The sequence below is a fragment of the Daphnia pulicaria genome, chromosome 1 (assembly GCF_021234035.1).
Source record: "Daphnia pulicaria isolate SC F1-1A chromosome 1, SC_F0-13Bv2, whole genome shotgun sequence".
Lineage (NCBI taxonomy): Eukaryota > Metazoa > Arthropoda > Branchiopoda > Diplostraca > Daphniidae > Daphnia > Daphnia pulicaria.
The window spans coordinates 20,011,306-20,024,313 of record NC_060913.1 but is presented as its reverse complement, the minus strand read 5'-3'; the positions used below and the strand labels follow the sequence as shown (position 1 = coordinate 20,024,313).

General features: G+C 37.4%; 1 long non-coding RNA gene and 3 other non-coding genes across 4 annotated transcripts; 1 reads left to right on the top strand and 3 right to left on the bottom strand.

Moving 5' to 3' along the window:
• Positions 1–346: 346 nt before the first annotated feature.
• On the bottom strand, positions 347–418 carry Trnaa-ugc. Its single transcript has one exon. It is a non-coding gene; the product is annotated as a tRNA-Ala (tRNA).
• Positions 419–668: 250 nt separating this feature from the next.
• Trnal-uaa lies at positions 669–811 on the bottom strand. The gene is made up of 2 exons: positions 775–811; positions 669–713 (listed from the first exon to the last, which is right to left on the bottom strand). It is a non-coding gene; the product is annotated as a tRNA-Leu (tRNA).
• Positions 812–1,528: 717 nt separating this feature from the next.
• On the bottom strand, positions 1,529–1,665 carry Trnal-uaa. Its single transcript has 2 exons — positions 1,629–1,665; positions 1,529–1,573 (listed from the first exon to the last, which is right to left on the bottom strand). It is a non-coding gene; the product is annotated as a tRNA-Leu (tRNA).
• A 5,675-nt stretch (positions 1,666–7,340) lies between these two features.
• On the top strand, positions 7,341–8,098 carry LOC124330069. Its single transcript, XR_006916832.1, has 3 exons — positions 7,341–7,506; positions 7,567–7,686; positions 7,752–8,098. It is a non-coding gene; the product is annotated as an uncharacterized LOC124330069 (long non-coding RNA).
• The last annotated feature ends 4,910 nt before the right edge of the window (positions 8,099–13,008 follow it).

Here is a 13,008-nt window from a genome sequence, read left to right as displayed (position 1 = left end):
TGTATTGAGAAGAGCACACAATTGTAACTATGACAGGGCAAAATATAAATAATTAATGGCAATTGTATGCTTTTCTGTTTAATTTTCGAGGATCATGGCAGGTTTAATCGACAGTGCCACAACCGAATGGCCGTCAGAAAATACCGCTGGGACGACAAAAGCCGGTTTCTACCAGTAGAAGAAAAAGAAGGATAAGAAAGATTATGCCCTATCGTTTTGCAAGTACTGGTTTTATCACTGGGTATTTACACTTTTCACGAGATATTCGTAAGAATGTGGAATGTAGTTTCATTCCGTTGGCAGACATGACAATGATCTTTTTTTCAAAATGAAAGCGATTATGGTATGGAGTTGCGGAGGATTGAACTCCGGGCTTTTCGCATGCAAAGCGAATACTCTACCACTGAGTTACAACCCCTTGACAATCGAGACTACCAGTATGTTCCTGATACTTGCTTTTTACCTCTCGATTATTTGCACTACATTGGAGTTTCGGAGGATTGAACTCTGGTATTTTCACATGCGAAGCGAGCACTCTACCTCTGAGTTACAACCCCTTAACGTATGTCCGTTTGCTTTGAGTGACTGTTAACTATTGCGACACGTATGAGTTTTCAATGGAGAAGAAGATTTAAAGTAAAAAAGAATAAAACTTGAAAGTAAAGTTTTGTCAAGAGTGGGGTTCGAACCCACGCCTTCTTCGAAGACCAGAATGCCAAGTAATTTATATCACAAGATTACCTATTAATCTATTATTTGAATTTGAATTAGAATCTTAAGTCTGGCGCCTTAACCACTCGGCCATCTTGACATTGTTATCGCAATGGATACTTATATTGCAATGTGGCGTAAACTAGGTGTATTGAGAAGAGCACACAATTGTAACTATGACAGGGCAAAATATCAATAATTAATGGCAATTGTATGCTTTTCTGTTCAATTTTCGAGGATAATGACAGGTTTAATCGACAGTGCCACAACCGAATGGCAGTCAGAAAATACCGCTGGGACGACAAAAGCCGGTTTCTACCAGTAGAAGAAAAAGAAGGATAAGAAAGATTATGCCCTATCGTTTTGCAAGTACTGGTTTGATCACTGGGTATTTACACTTTTCACGAGATATTCGTAAAAATGTGGAATGTAGTTTCATTCTGTTGGCAGACATGACAATGTTTTTTTTTTTCAAAACGATTGCGATTATAGTATGGAGTTGCGGAGGATTGAACACCGGGCTTTTCGCATGCAAAGCGAACACTCTACTTCTGAGTTACAACCCCTTGACAATCGAGACTACCAGTATGTTCCTGATACTTGCTTTTTACCTCTCGATTATTTGCACTACATTGGAGTTTCGGAGGATTGAACTCTGGTCTTTTCACATGCGAAACGAGCACTCTACTTCTGAGTTACAACCCCTTAAATTATGCCCGTTTGCTTTGAGTGACTGTTAACTATTGCGACACGTATGTGTTTTCAATGGAGAAGAAGATTTAAAGTAAAAAAAGAAAAAAACTTGAAAGTAAGGTTTTGTCAAGAGTGAGGTTCGAACCCACGCCTTCTTCGAAGACCAGAATGCCAAGTAACGGATATCACAAGATTACCTATTTATCTATTATTTGAATTAGAATCTTAAGTCTGGCGCCTTAACCACTCGGCCATCTTGACATTGTTATCGCAATGGCTACTTATATTGCAATGTGGCGTAAACTAGGTGTATTGAGAAGAGCACACAATTGTAACTATGACAGGGCAAAACAATTTCCAAGCGATGTCTTTGTCTTTCAATCCTAATTCCTTGAAAATTAGGAATATAATTTGTTTTTATTTGTTACATGTTTTATATGAAATAAGATATTTACTTCAAAGTTAGCTTGTAAACTTGGAATCATATGATTGCCGTGCAATGGCATTTTGCCAGAAAGTTCAATTAATTTCCCTACACATCCAATAGGAGTGTAGAAATTTACAGCATTAATCTGCTTAAGAATATCAATAATTTCGTCCGTCGAGCGGTCGTGTTCTGTCCACATTTCGTTTTCCTTCTTCAATCTAGAGATCCATTGAGTAAGGGGAAAAAAAATGTATAGCCAACCATCGGAGACAGTATTTCTTTCACTTTCTTACAATACATCTTTTGATGATGATGATGATTTCTGTTTCATTATAGTTGAGTGCGCAGTCTTTGATGCTTTGTTGCCCACTTTTTCCTTGGGAAAATCAGATTTCTTTCCTTTCATTGTTTGTGAGACAAAATCATCATCGTCATTCAACATACAGATAACAAGTGTTAAGTTAAACACCGATCAAACACTAAAAACTACACTGACTTTAGTTATCTGACGAAATTAGAATACTTAATATATATATAAGAAAATAACGAATTAATTTACTATCTACATTTTCAATCCATAATTTAACGAAAGCAAACACATTTACAATAGAAAAATTTTACCTGGTGCTGCTGTGCTGACTGAGCTAGATTTTAAGATGTTTGAAACCGAAGCTTGAATTCTTTTCTGGGCCAAGATCTTTTAAGTTTTTTTTTGTGATTTTGCATGACTAATCAGTGCACCTTTTCCCATGTAACTCAAGAAAAATTTGTGGTTACACCACCGACACTTACAATATTTGTTCTCGCCTTCCATTTTTTCCATCCACTCACTAAAATCTGGGTAGAGCTCGGCATTTTGACAAAAATAAAAAATAATAATAACAATGTTATAATTAATGAATTAACAACGAATTTATTTAATTTGCTTATTTATTTTTTTCATTATTTTTCTTTATTTACTTTGCCAATGAATTTATAATTGAATTTACACTGATTTGAAAATGGGAAGTCTTGATTCAGCAGTTTTGATTGGCAGTCAATTACGGTTATTGCTGGTGGATAGAGTCCTCGCTGATGAAATTTACAAGAAGCAGAGAGAAAAAAACAAGATCCAATATCTCCACTGTTAACATGTAATCAGAAAACTGAGGAAATCCTTGGTATTGACTATTGATTTAAAAAAATGACAGATGATTCTAATACTATTAAGATGCAATATTGTGACACAATTATTAGTTTCACTTCAGCACTGCTATTTGTCAGCAACTACACAAATGCTTTTTGATGCCCAAATATGGTAAAAGTAACACATATAAAAAACCAGCCTAGAGAGAAAAAAATTTAAGAACTGGAAATGTGTGACTAATTTTCACAGAACTACTTTACTTATTATTAGCAGTCATCGACGAACAAATGATATATTTGAATAACTCCTTACAGCTTTGATTTCCAATCTCATTCTCGAAACCAAGTCAAATTGCCATGTCGACAAATTCTTGAAAAAGTGTAATAATTACCCGCTACGAGCGCTTTTGGTATTTAAACATAGTCAATTTGCCAATTTTTTTTAAATCATAATAAAATATCTAGAAATTTTAAAACCACACATTATTCCATCTAAATTAGTAATGATTTCCATCTCATAATAATGATTTCCATCTCGCGGTAGCATCAATCGTCCCCAAAGCTCTGTTGCAGGCGGTGGTACTCCTTCTGTACTTCATGGTTATCGCACCAAATAACTGTTCTTTGATAGAATCTTCGTCCACGCAATCCTAATGAGCTCATTCATATGACTTTTTGCATTGAATATTTGAATTAAAGGCGAATTGCTCGTTGAATAGGGCCTTTGACAAACTAAACATCAATATTCTTGATCGTCTACGTTAGGCCCAATAGTCTTAGTCCATTTTTTCATTTTTTTCTTTCTTCGGTACAGTTCTCTTGGTAGAGTTCTTTTGTTAAGCAAACAACTTTTTTTTAACTTTCTCAAAAGTCTTCTCTTTCACTTTTTCAATCATTTCTTTAACAGGAGTGCTGGTTAGAATAGCCGTCTTTCGTTGTCTCGGAATTTGAACAGCCGTCTTTGTAGGCCCTTGGGAAGAGGAAATTATCCAACACTGATCCGTCTGTTGTTGCTTGTGATGATACGGATGTATGCCTACTTGGAGATGATGATCCTTGCTCAACCAAAAAGGCATTTATTAAATCACCTACGGGTATCTCTTAAATTGGGATCACATAGATTTCTTCAAGCGTATTAGGAGGCAAAAGCAACGATTAAAATTTGTTTGTCTGGTTTTGGTTTGGTCGATCTGTCACCATTGACGGAACAAAGTCCTCTTCGGTGAGAATGTTTCGATTGTAAGGGTCACACCTGCTTTTTCAAATCCAGCCATAATGTTTTTGGGTGTGATAGGACGTGGAAGAGCCTTCTTCACAATTCCTGGAACATGACGGATGGCCTGGATGATTCTTCAGCCAGGCTTCTATAGCTCCGTTTACATAATTTTTCAGTGGGCCATAAACTGATAAATGCAGTGGTTGAAGTCGATGAAAAGGAAAACATTATAATGCCATTTGCCTTGGCATAATTAAGTCCTTCCACGGGCAAATGAAATCCATGGTTGTCCACAAAGCCGGTTTATCTACAGATGGGCGAATATGTTTGACGAGGTGTTCTAAGAACAACACGAAATCCTTTTCCGTCATCCAACCAGATTTTGTTGTTGAACCGCTAGACCGTAATGGGGCATTCACGAAAAAATTGTCTTTCATATGCACTCTTTGAAATAAGAATGAATCAATATTAGGCTAGGCCAACTAGAAAAAATAATGATTCTACTCCCTATCTTGGGGAAAACAAATGGGGAACACTATTCCCTGCAACACTGACAGCCATCAGAGTGACTAATGTGCCTCAACTACTTTATTGATTATACTGACAGATTTGAACAGTTGGCGTATGTTACACAGTCAAACGTTCATCACTGGACTACGTACTCGTAGCCTTTCAGTTTTTACATCGATTTTTTTTTCTACTTGGCAGACGGGGAGGGGCCGAGGGGGGGGGGGCATTTTTCCCCTATAATTAAAGAAATCATCAAATCAATTAATTATATAAATCATCAAGGAATATACATAAAAAAGCGTTCATAGAAACTCTTCCCGGAACTGTGAAACACCACGTTAAGCGGGACAGAGTGAAAGAACATTATTTAAGGTCATTGAAATAGTTCGAAGTCTTTGAATTGTAACTTTTTCCATTGCCAACAAATGTTTAATTTAGTTACACGAATTTCAGTTTATATTTTAATAGATCGGTGTCAAACCGAGATAAGGTATAAAGATCGGAAAATTTACGTCCAGAAGTTCCGTGCAAATAGTGTTTCTACAAATATCCGAGGATGATAGCTCCAGGGTTTACCTTCCACCGTGTAACTTGTTATACCAAAGACAAGACGTAAGGGAGTTTCCTGAACTTGGAAAGTTGCGGATGTTCCTAAACGGCATTTCACACCTTTTTATGATGCGATTATTGGAAAACAGCCTTTTTCCACACAGAAAAAATTTAACCCACACTTTACTCCAATTACAAGTGTGGAAATGGAATTCCCCGCTAAAAAGTGTGGGTACCCACTTATAAGTGGACTATTCCTGTTTGGGGCACACCCAAATAAAGGTGTGCCTCTCCACTTAGGGCCTAAGTGTGGTTAATTAATTGTAATTAAAAAACCACATTAAGTGGGCAAAAAAGTATGGAATAAGTGTGGGTACAATAAATGTAAATACTTAAATATGTGATTTAATAAATGTCTTTATTGAAAACATGACATCATTCGTACAAAAAGAATCGGGATTGCGGTACACATACAGAACAATACTACGTTTTAATGATTAAAAACTGATTGTTTAAAAAATTGTATTAAAACTGATTGTATTAAAAACTGAAGTTGACTTGATTATGAAACAATATGTAAAATCACTTCGAAAGTCATTCCATGTGAGTTGCAGAACGAGAGACAATAACATTAATGCCTGTGACCTAATTCAGTAATCAAGAGCCTCATCGCTTGCAATGTGTTCGGGTGCGTTGACAAAATCTTGATTTGACGCGCTTATTTTGCCTCTTTTACTAAAAAAATCTCGAAAACCGCTTTTATACTGAGAATATTCAAGACAAAAAAATAGAAATAAAGAAAATAAAACATTAAATTTTCTAGAGCATTATCATTCTAGATGAATAACTTTTTCTTCAATCACCAAACTGAAATAAATAGGGTGCTCCATCGTCCCGGTGACAGCAAGGAATGACTACTTATGGTATGTAGAATTTTTCTCTAAGCCAAGGTTGAAATGCAATAATTTTCCTATGGCAAAAGAAAACCGAGCGTTTCGATTAAGCATTTAAAAAAAGTAATCACCCTTTCAAAAAGGAAAAGGCGACCTAGTTTATAGTCAAAGCTGGCTTTTTTAGCTGAACAATTTAATTCCTTTTTTCATGCGTTGCAAATGCTTCATTGTTCTCAATGAGGTTTTTAACAATCTGTCTTCCAAGCTTGTCTGAATTTAGAATTTCTATTACTTTTATCTTATCCTACATGAAATTCATGTTAGCTGAATTTTCGTAAAACACAAAAGATATTTAAACCAAACATACCTCTTGAAGCACCTGCTGTGAACTTGGCGGCTTTTCAGTCACGAGATTTTATTTGCTTGAAAGTAACACGTTTTCACAGGGAATCTTTCATCCTCACATCCATCACCAGGCCCAGCACTGCTGTAAGTTTCTTTACGCCGATTGAACACTTCATATACTTACTGCTGGGTGGTTGCACTGTTGTTACTACGCAATACTTCCATTAAACGTCGTTTATACTTAGCAGCTGGACAAAATCTTGAAACCCGTGCCAGCCAGGCAGCCAATTCTGTGTCATTCAGCAGCAGGAAAGATTAACCGTTAATTTCGTTTCTTGTTGAATTGTAGTTAAGAAAAATTGGATTATAATTTCAGATCCATAATAATTATTGTTAAATTACTTATATATAAACATTTAAGTATCTCAGTAACGTTTTCTCCAAATCTCTTTGATTTTAAAAAAGCATTCCACTTCATTTGCACTCCACATTTTCATACCATTACAGTTTTCATCCATTTTCTGCAATATACCTCTTGCACATTGCGGATAGCAGGATTCTTGTAGTCCGACAACGCTGCAATCCGCCATATTGAGAAAACCACACCCTTTTTTAACACTGTCTCTTATGGAAGTATTATTTTAAAGTGTTTTTTCTCTTTACTGGTTAACAACTCCGACCAAAGGATAGAATTGAAAAATACTGCATCATTCAGGTAATCCGTAGCATGTAAGTTTTCCACTATTGAAGTAGTGGAAGTCATATTACTAAAATGTTTTGTATAGGGCATCCCCTAAAATGTCAACGTTTTATAAGAAGTGTGTTGTCAGAGGTTGTCCAAACAATGCAATAGTGAGTTGGATACAAGTCAGTTGGCGTAGTACGATTTTTTGGTGTTCCTGTCTCTCCAGATAACAAATACCCATCGGACTCAATAATTATCCAACAAAGAAGAGAACTGTGGTTAGCTAGATTAAACATCAGTGATGCTAACATCAAAACAAAATACTTAGTGTGTAATCGTCATTTTATATCTGGTAAGCTCCAAATATTGTACTTAACTCATAACCATTTGTAAGCTTATTTTACTGTATTAGGAAAACCAAGCTACTATTTACATAAAAATCATCCAGATTGGGCTCCTTCATTATCATTGATCAAAGCTATCACATATAGCACTCGTTTACAGAGAAGAGTGCTGTATAGCTACAACAGAGGTATACATTAGAAATTTTTAAGTTCATAGACATTTTAGAAATTAAATAGTGTATCGTTGTTGCAGAGGCTATGGTTATGCACACTTTAGCAAACTATACACAACATAAAAAGGAAGATAATATCAACATTACGATATACACAGTCTTCATCCCTTTGAGGTTAGTGAAAATCTGAATTCAAGTGAAGTTCTACTTACTGAAGAACTTCGAGATTCTCCAATGGACCTGTCAACATCAAAACAGTCCCACATCCTGGTCGACGAAGAACCGTCACCAAGTGAACACTCACCACAATTGGTGAGTGACTTACAAAATCAAATCTAAAAGTTAACAGCGCAACTTGAAAAAATGAATGCAGACTACATCTCACTCAAGAAAGAATTTGCTATGTATCTTGAAAGGCCAATAACATAAAATTAAAATACATAAAATACATTTCAAAAATATATTTTCCGTGACAGATAACTCTGTCTTTTGTGCATTGATCAATTTAGCTGCAAATAACACAGCACCAACGTGGTTAAAGCATTCACTAAGGCTATAAGAAAATATATACAGTTAATAAGGACAATAAGACTAATAAGGTTAATAAACTAAAAGACATGGAATGATGTACTTTTGCAGTACAAATTACAGTTAAGTTGCTCAATTTTAAACATTTGAAATAAAAAAATAATCCTTCCCCAGCGATTATTTTATAAGAACTACAACTTTTGTGATTCTTCATTCCGCTATCAGTGTAGAGGCTCTTGCCATAGACTAGATAGTTCCATAGACCACCTCTTTCATCTGGTGGAATAACATTATCTATATCCCGTCCAGAAGACCAGAATGTGTTGGATATTGTGTAAGGACAATCACAACCAATGTCAGCCAACTTCGAAAGATAGCGTTCTTTTGCCTTGGTTGGCAAACTATCTGAATAGCTGAAAAGGTCAAATAATTCGATTACAGCATTTACCACCAATTCCTCGTCACACATTACGATCTAAATAATTTGAAAAAATGAATTACCAAGTGTTTAAGTGGGAAAATGTAACAAATTAGATGTATACTATACATGTTTGGCTCCTACATATGTAAACAATGCCCATATGCCCTGTACAAAACATTTTATTAATATGACTTCCACTACTACAATAATGGAAAACTTACATACTACGGATTACCTGAATGATGTAGTATTTTTCAATTCTATCCTTTAGTCGAAGTTGTTAACCAGTTAAGAGAAAAAACACTTTAAAATAATACTTTTATAAGAGACAGTGTTAAAAAAGGGTGTGGTTTTCTCAATATGACGGATTGCAGCGTTGTCGGACTACAAGAATCCTGCTATCCGCGATGTGCAAGAGGTCTATAATTTTTAGTACTTTAGAGTTTAGTAATTATTTTTGATGATTCAAAGGGGGCAAACAGACAAAACGATGTTTGATCTGAATCTAATGTGTGAATTGAAATAGAAAATTACTATATAATGTGACGGAGGTTCCCATATTTGTTTGAATCTACAGTTAAAGTTTTAACAAAATCAAGTGGCTCAACAGACCAACATTCTAGAATGTTCAATACTATGTTTTTTTGTGAGTTCTCTCTTCAACAAGGTACGAGTGATATTTAGTATTGAAAGAGATTGTTTTTAAAACAGACAAAACGAGTAAAATTTGAGATTTGGTTTTGACAATAACATTTCTAATTACAGAAAATTTGGGTAAACTTGATTCTGTTTCGTAACTTTTTTTAATAACTATAATACCCCCAGGTCGGTACTCCCGACCGCCCAGTTAAACCCAATTTGGTACTGAACAAACGTCGGAAGGATTCAGTGAGCACTCCTGATCGAGAAATACAGAGAGCGATTTGATAACGTCATAATGGGGACATTTTTTTCTTCCCGGGTGGGCCCACAATAATTTTCGTATTAAACATAATTCTCAGCCAAGTTTAAATAATTGAAACTCTGCACATGACACGCCAAAGACTTACAAATATTTGTGAAATTTTCAATGAACTGTGCACGACGTTTTAAGATTATAAATAAAAGATTCGAATCTCATGCACCAGTACCTTGTAGGTCACCCATATAGTTTCATCATGTCAGGGTAATGCATCAAGTGGTGCATTTTATTAATAGATTTGTAAGGATCGGCTGAACTATATGTATCTGTCATGTACTGTGTCCGGAACCAGCCACGGGAGCGCACGAGCAGCTAGCCAAGTATAGCGGCGCATCTACAGTTGTGCGCGCATGCGCAACCCGCGCTCATACGCAGTGCACGCGCACGCGCACCACGGACGCGCGCAGTTCAAGTGCGAGTGCACGCGTGCAGCTTAAGTGCGGATGCACTCACGACCTTTACAGCAACTCCGTCCACCACCGTCTACAGTTCAACGGCGACACCGGCGTGACCTAAATACCCAGACGATGACTCACGATGACTCACGCGTCTCGGGCAGTATAAAAGGCCCCGTGTTTCCCTCCAGAAGGCAGTCTGCTCCGGACTCGCCTCTGGTAATATAAGCCTTAACTATCTCTTGTGGTCTCTTGTGAACTGTATGCTTGTACTGTATGTGTAGTGTTAAAGTGTAATACATAAGCGTCATCCTCTGATGATCACTTATGTGTTATTTAGTATAAGTAAAAGTAAGGTCTCGAACGACCCTTACAGATTGGACACCAGGAAATAAAAAATTGAATTGCTCAAATATCCTTGATATCATAACCTTCAAGATATTACAATAATTAAATTGTGCGTAATATACACAGTGTGCAATTTTGAAAGCTGGAGCAAAGATAATATCACAAATCGAAATAAACTAAAGTAACAAATTATAGTGTGGGTAATCTTTAGATATTCTATCCCCAAACATTAACGGGAAATTTCGAGCGGTGCATAGACTTTGATTAGCACGCTGCTTTAACTTCCTCGTTCAAATTAGCATCCGTGAATCGAGGGCTTGCTTAGTTAGTTGAGTCGTACCTCCCGAAACGAAATGACGCAATTCTTTCATTTAAGCACAGCGCATTGAGTCCGTAATCTTTTTTGTTAATGTTCTACTCTTCAATGCCCAATTTTAACAAAAAAGGGCCAACTTCTTCTGGGATGTCATGCATACAATCAAATAAAAGGTTTTCCCTGAAATGAACAAAATTTCTTTGATTTAAAGGACACACACCCTTTACTCCTGTACTTCATTACCACTCGGAAATTAACAAACGCATCCTGCGCCTGATAATCAAGTGATTACTTCGTTCTAAACACGACGTTGTCTGTCGTTCCATGTTCTCAAATTTCATTTATACTGATGTTCTAGACACGACGCAACTTTTAAGCTGATGAACTCATAAAACCACCAATTTTATGTGCTCCCTTTGTCTCGGCACAGAAAGTAACCAATTTTCCGTGGACATGGAAACCAGAGCGGTGAGGAATGTCAAGCAACATCCTTTCATCGGATTTCAAAATTAAAAGTTCTTTAATGAATTGTTCAATTACAAAATCAAACTCCTGTTCCTTTAAATCTTTAATTTTCACAGTGCAAAAGGAAACATGTTTTTTACAAGAATTTTCAGGTAATTGGATATTAAATCTTACGTGCACATGGTGTGGTGACGGCAGCGGCGTTTCCTGATACTGTGGAGCTGGATGTTCCGGCTCCGGGTGTATCTGTGAATCTCGTCTCTTTTCTCTCGCATAGTGCCGTGTTATGTCTACCTCCACATCGATTACAGTTTCGTGGTGAAGTATAATCTTTGTTTTCGTGACGTTCCGAAACATTTGGTACATCTCTGAAGCTCTGCTATGACTTCTTTTCTTTCTTTTACATTTTTGGGGCATTTTGATGGCCAATGCCCTTGGTTGGAAAAAATACAAGGTCTGTTGAAGTCTCTCGCCCCTGTGTTGGAAGGAGAAAAATTAGTTTGTGGTTTTTTATTCTGTTTTACCGGGTTAGTCGAATTCACTCTGACTCCCGTTGCTAATTGCGAGGCTGTAGCTGGAGACGTTGTTTGTTTTTGCTAAAGATTGTTTTGAGCTTGTTTTGGTATCTCGGCCACTTTCAATCCGCTGAATCTTTCGGCTGCTTGTGTTTGCTCACGGATGAATTTAAGCGCACAATCAATGTCTTTCGAATCATTGGCTTCTTTTTCCGTCCAGTTTTCGTAGAAAATCAACTTGGTCCCCAGGAGGCTTCTGTAGGTTGTTTTCCCTTTTCCAAGAGTCTCCAGTGTACCAATGTGGGACTGGATTGTGAGTTGAAGGTTTCGCAGAGCTGCGAAATCCTTCGCATCTTTCACCGGCTGTAGAGAATCCAATTTGTCAAAATTGGCGTTGATTAGCACTTCTTTTTTCCGTAAGCCTTTTTCAACTCGTTGATGGTGATTTGATAATTGGCATCGTTGAGCTCTTAATTTTCAAAAAAAATACGGATTTTCTTTTGAAGATATTCTTTTAAACAGTCAAATTTTGGTACTGCTGTGAGACTGAAGGTAGGCAGATCGGCCCGCGGTTGCCTGCTGGGGGGATTGTCACAGACCAAGAACTTGCAGCCTTCTTTCGCATAGAGTTCTTAATCGGTTATAACCGTCTGCCCGAGCTGTCGATGTTCTGTTAGGAGCAACCAGATACTGGTCTCGGGCTCGGAATAATTCAACAGGCCATGACTCGCGAAAGATTCAAATTCATCCCTAAACACATAGTTTGCACCAGTCCATGGGATACTGTTGACCCGGATTCGGACGACCCGGCCCAGACGACAGAGAGGCCGGATCCTATCCGTAAGATCCAACCTCTGGTCGATAAACTCAATTACCGCTTTGACGCGTGTAGAAAGCCTCCTTGGGGTCAGAGCATCGACGAGTCTATGGTCAAATTCAAAGGCCGCTCAGTGCTGAGGCAGAAGATGAAGAACAAACCGATCAAGTCAGGTTTCAAAATTTGGAGCCGCTGTTGCAAAAGAGGGTAAAACTATAAGTTTGAGATCTATCGAGGAGCTCAGATTGGGGAAAAGCAAGGAAGATCTTGTAATAACGAGGCGGTGAAGAAAGCTGTCTTTGATCTTTGTGAACCCCTGACAGATCAAAGTTTCGTAGTGCCTTTGACCGGTTCTTTACGAGCATTTCCCTCCTGGAAAAGCTCCGCGAGAACGGTGTCAACGCCGTTGGAACGATTCTTCCAAGTCGGGTAGACCAATCTATCATGACAAAGAATGAGTCGAACATGCGGCCGGACGAATTTTTAGCCAAGTTTGGTGGTGAGCCCGGAACATGCCGAAAGGGAATCTTCGTATGGAGAGAAACTAAGGCATTTCGGGTTGCTTCCAATA